This window comes from Pelodiscus sinensis, chromosome 6, assembly GCF_052426305.1.
Source record: "Pelodiscus sinensis isolate ZL-2025 chromosome 6, ASM5242630v1, whole genome shotgun sequence".
NCBI lineage: Eukaryota > Metazoa > Chordata > Testudines > Trionychidae > Pelodiscus > Pelodiscus sinensis.
The window spans coordinates 69,828,654-69,834,905 of NC_143057.1; positions in this window are offsets into that span (position 1 = coordinate 69,828,654).

A 6,252-nucleotide genomic window follows, 5' to 3' on the forward strand; every position below is an offset into this window, starting at 1 on the left:
ATCACAAGTATTATAATTAATGGACAAAATATGTTAACTTTAAAGGCACATTTATGTCTGAATTATTTATTGTACCGGGGGTAAATGGGTAAAATCTCTATTCTTTCAGTTAATTTATTTTGTGAATTTAATAGAAGTTAAAATATGGATTGTTTTACTTTTCCCCCCCTATAAAAATAGCTCAGTGTCCTTTGTGTAGATTTATTTTTGACTATAAAGGAAACAAAAGACATGTTTGACTACATCACCACTAATGAACTAAAACTGGTTGAGCTGAAGACTGGGGTTTTTTTTGTTGTTTTTTGCTTTGTGAGTAGCTATTCACTCCCCAAAATATCTCCCTTCATCTCCTTCTGCATTCAGACAAACCAAAAAAGGGCTTTGCAATTTAACTGACAAAAATATCAAGTGCTAATGGATGAAAGTTGAAGCTGATCAGGTTAAAACTAGAAATAATGTATCATTTTTTAAGAGAAGGTAATTAATCACTGAACAACTCACCGAAGACTGTAGTGGGTTCTCCATCAGTGAAAAAGAAAAACATCTAATCTGTATGTTAGACAAAAAGATATGCAGTAGTTTTAACAGGAATTAGTTCAGGGAAGTCTAAAGTCCTGAGTTATACAGTCGGTCAGAGTAAATGATTGCAGTAGTCCCATCTGGCCTTGTGCTCTTAGAAAACTACGCTGCTCAGACTGCCTTGTTCCTCTGCTGGGGATGCCTCTGCCCCAGCTCCAGAGCATTCCTGGCTACTGCGCCCCTTGTAAGTTTCCCCACGTTGTTCAGTCGCGGACTGGAAGCCTAACCCCAGCCTGGCAATTGTAGTGAAAGGATGGGAGGAGGGGATCCTCTTCCACTGAGTAAAATAAAACCCTATATGCCCCACACATGAGTATAGCACACAGGGGAAGGGCAGGGGGCGGGTTTTGTGAAAACGAATATAACCCACGGGTTATATTCGCTACAAGATGGTACTGTTTATTATTTATAGTGACCAAGGTTTTTAGGTTGTTGGAGTTGCAAAGAATCCAAACATTTATAAGACTCTCAAAAGCCAATGGCTGGGCCAGCCCTGTATCAAGTCTCCTTAATGAGATAACTCAATAGTAGTTTCTCAGTATTACACTGACACTCCTATAGCATATTAATGGTCCAAAAAGCAACATCAGGTGGTCCCTCTGATAAGAATGCATTTTTGGTCTATGTGGATTCAATAGCTGACAGAATGTGAGCTTTTAAGGCTCCTCAAACCTCTGAAGGCCAAAACCATCACACGTTATCTCCAGTATGTAGGTAGCACACCTATTCTGAGAAAGTCTAGTTCAGTCCTTTGGAAGACTGGGAGTTCCCATTTAGCACTCCATTGACGTAAGTAAATCTCTCAACAGCACTCCAGCAATTAGTCATTTTAGAAGCCCTGTGTTTGCCTAACCACAATCCAGACATATTTATAATAGTCCTAAGAAGTCCCCTCCATTCCATCTGCAGCATTTAACTGTGCAGTAGCAAGAATGTTTCATTGTTAGAAAGGATTCTCTCTGTGCAAGCAAAGGTGAGAATTGGCCCCTAAGATAGAAGGCTGAATGAGGAAGGAGTGTTTACAGATTTTTCACTATTATCATTCTCTGAAGAACCAAGGACAAAGAGAATGGATGGCTCAGGAAGATCAGAAGGTTGCGAATCATTTATTTTCTCTCTTTTTTTCAAAACACACTACTGACGACAATTGAATTTAGCAGAAAATATCTACACAGCAATATGCATTTATATTCTGGAAATAATATTTCTGAACAATTCTAGTGATGGAAAATTGAAAAAAATAAAAAACAAAAAACTTCTGAAAAGACAAAGACAAATGTCCATGCTAAAAATGAGAAGAACAACTGTTCTTCTATGTGCTGCCGGAATAACAAAACCCAGTTGTTTGTCTTCCCTGCAGTGTGAATTTTGATGATTAGCAGTTAGCAGCTGGGTTATGCTTTAAAGCCAGTAACCAGTACATATATGTGCTTTTTGTGGCACATCCCATGATTCTTTGTGCTACAATCAGCTGTGCCACTCTGCTTCCTTCACAGTGATCTGTAAGAAAATTCAGCTGTCCTCCTGGGCACACAGAGGTAACAGTGCAAAGACACTAGAAGCCTATCAGCACTAAAATAGTTTAGCCCGCATCTTCACTGCAAGCAGAGCAGACAACAGGCCTAAGACTAAGCATAATTTGCGTTTTAACCTAGATCCCAGGATATGCCAATCAGCTCAGGCCAAAGCTACAGGTACCACACTCAGGCCAGTTGTATGTGTGAACAGGAGCTGGGTTAGCAGCAATACCTAAATGTGCAAGTTAACTCTGCAGTGAAGACAAGACTGAACAGTGTAATTTTGCCATAATATGAAATACACATGTTACTTTCCTTAGTTATTTAGGTAATAATGAAGGGACAAAAATTGGTCCAAGAACACCTAATCTGAAGGATGAAAAATATGGAACCCGATATAAGTAACAGTGAATGGAACTCTTCCATCTCCAGTTACAACATGAAACACTCCATAGCAATTCTGATTCCTCACTGCTCCAATGAACCCTGTAGCTGCTGCACACCACATGGCAGTGAAGCGTGAACTGGTCAAACTGATGGGTCTGGTGAATCTCAAGGGCCCTTGCTCTTCCTACATTTATTCCCCAAAGCACATTTCTTAATGGAGGCTCAGGGAAGCCCACACAATTGGTTCCACAGCAAACACAGGGATTCATTGCTCCTCAAGAGATTTGCACCATTGAATTGCATTGCACTGTGCTGATTTCTCTGCATTCACTTAGGGTTCTGTTTGTTCTCTCAAGTGGAAATACCAATGAGATGAAATATATTACATGCCAAAGATAAAAAGATAATAGGACTGTCACACATACATTCTTTTTGTAGTTCTGCAAAGTTTTTCACTTGGTATTGTACAATATTTGAATTAAAAAAATTGAAGGATAAAATTGACATGACACACATTAAAGAGATTAAAATGAAATAACCAAGAGGTCTCAAGAAGTAATTATAAATGGGGAATCATCATCAAGTCTATGTATTTCTAATGGGATCATGGAGGGATCAGTTCATGGTCCTATGCTATTTCATATTTTTACCAATGAAGTGGAAGAAAACATAAAATCATCACTGATAAGAGGATGGCTAACTGATTCAAGGAGAACTAGATCACTTGGATATAAGTAAACAATGTTTTAATATAGCTCAATGTAAATGTATGCATATAGGATGGAAAACTAACTCATGCTTCTAGACTTGTAGTAGGTTGTGCCCACGAAAGCTCGTGATACAATCTACATGTTTTGTTAATCTCTAAGGTGCTACATGACTATTTGTTGTTTAAGTTTTTCCAGTTACAGACTAACTTGACTACCTCCCTGAAGCTTTCATACCTATAGGACGGGTTTCTATCATGGGAAGAAGTGACTCTGAAAAAGATTTGGGAGTCATGGTGCATAGTGAACATGAGATCCCAATATGATGCAATGGCTACAAGAGCTAATGAGGTCCTGGATAAATAGGAGAATCACGAGTAGGAGGTATTTTACCTTTGTATCAAGTACTGATGTGACCTATAGTTAAACAGTTCTGGTGCCCACAATTCAAGGAGGTTAATGAACTGGAGAAGATTCAGAGAAGAGCCACAAGAGTGAGTAAAAGAAAAGAAAACATGCCTTATAAACTCAGGGAACTCAATCTATGTAAGTTAACAAAGAAGATTAAGGGTTAATTTGATTATAGTTTATAAAGTATTTATTTAATGTTGTGCATTTCAGTCTAGCAAAGAAAGTTTTACATCATCTCAGGAAGCATGTTCATACAACTAGTCCATTCATTCAAATGTTTTTCTGAGTCACTTCATTTATCTAGATATTTCCCTTCAGCCAGTTTATTAGCATTTTGTTTCCCATCACTATTAGTAATCAGAAGAGCACAGAGATCTCATTGTCCTGGTTTCATAAAAATGAGGTTTAGATCCAAATGCCACCCTTATGCCAATGTTATTGAGTCAAATCTACCCCTACCCTAAATCCACAGAAGTTAGCAGGAGGGGCTTGACCCACTAACTAGGACTATCTGAAAATTCAGTCAGCACAGAGCAAATTCTCTTTGAATGGAATTCTTCAAAGCCATAAGCCAAAAGTATAAGTTTAATGAAAGAATAAATTCTGGAAAAATTGTCATGGTCTCTAGATAAACTGCACCACCATCATGTGCAATGCTATTCTAGTCTGACTCCTATTCCTGTTCCTACTAGTCTTTATAATTAGTGATGCTATGTGATGCTATATTTGTGTTTATTTTATTTCAGATATTAAGTCATCCCCAGTGTAACTCCATTGACTGTAATTGAGGTACTGCAAATGATGACCAACGTGTTGCATTTTATAGTTATCTAATTTTGAAACATTCATATGTTAAAACAAACACTTCAAATTAGTTAACAGATAACAATTTTAAGCTGCAAAATATAGCTTGTATTACGCGCTCATGAAATCTAAATGTGACTTTCTTTGACTAATTCTATCACAATGTTGACAACAGAAATAAATGTGACAGATTTGAAATTTCTGATAGACACAAGCCTTCTATAGTGTACCTAAATGGGATTATAAACCATTCCTCATTACAAGTATTTCTATTTATTAAAATTAATAGTACAAGCAAGCACATAATTTGATATCTCTCTCTGATTTTAATTGAAGTACAAGCAAATATTTTTACATATGTAAGATACAATAGTACATGAAATCCCACTGTAGATTCTTAATATTGAACAGGAAATAACTGTATTCTCTAGAGATATTGTGACTTTGTAACAGTAGTGCATGTAATGGTATTTTGTTACGTATCGTAAATGGGATTTCCCTCCCTTAAACCATCAAAATTCCTGGTTAGATTCCCAAATGACTCTTTGGATACTAAATTGGATAATCTGTTCTTTATTATGTTGCAGGAACATAGAATCACACAGCATGATTGAGTTGATCCAAACATATTGTGATAGAACAGATACTAAATGGTGAGGGTTTTCCAGTGATAGGTGTATTCAGGGTATTCAGAGGGCTGAATAAAGGAAACAGAAATCCCTATTTCAAGGGATTGCTTTCTATGGACTTTGTACAGTCTTTTAATCTCTTTCCTCAATATTTGGAATTTCTCACACTTCAACCAAATGATTCAACACATCTCCAAGTACAATGCTTATTAAAAAATAAAATAGAAGTTGCTCTAGACTAAAATATTATTAGCTAATAATATTCTACATATGCACTAGTAATATACAACCATTTAATCAGTCTTGATATTTGAAAGATTCATTGCCACCCATTTATCACCTCAGACTTTAAGAAATATAACTCCTTGTTCCTTCTGCCTTGTACACGTGTAAGAAAGCCTCCAGGATCATCATAGCATCAAGAAAAGAAGCTAATTAGTCTCATTACCCAAGAATTTGTGATTGCACTGTCAAATTGGCATTATTTGGTCTGGCTTTCATTACATTATGCTTCTGCTTTGGCAGTCAGCCAAGAGACCAATCTTGTACATGGTTCCTCCTGAGATTACAATAGACTTCGAATATAATTCAATCTGCAGATCCTGCAGAACAGTTAATTGAAGCATGGCTGATAAGATCTTTAAAAAATGCTTTTAATATAGTTCTGAAATCTTCAGAAAGATGGTACATTTTGCAGTATCTATCCCTCGGGTTTTTTATTAAATTTTGCAAAGCAAACAATTTCAAAACAAGTTTATTTTGTTTTACTGTTAGTATAAAAAGTTACATTCCGAAATCAGCAATAGAAAAATGAATGTTTAAGCACAATGATATACTACTGTACTTCAACAATCATGGGAGTAAAAATCTGTAACAAGATCTCTCACACAAACAAAATGTTCTTAACACTTAAAAAATAAGAATTAAGTATAACAATATAAAGGACTGCATACATAGAATTGTGTTTGCTTTCTCATAAAATAAGAAAAAAACCCTCATCTCTTATAGTATGCAAAGAGTTTTCAGAGCAAGCCTTAACTTCCAATCAAATGATTAAAACACCGTTCCTAAACTAAATGAAAGTAAAGAAATAATCATTCTACATTAGGAAAAGAGAAATTCTGTTGTCATTCTTCCTGTGCTTGGGCCAATCCACTATGGTCAAATTTCTTCAGACACACAAAAGGCTTCCACTTAGGCTGACAAATTTTGGAGTAT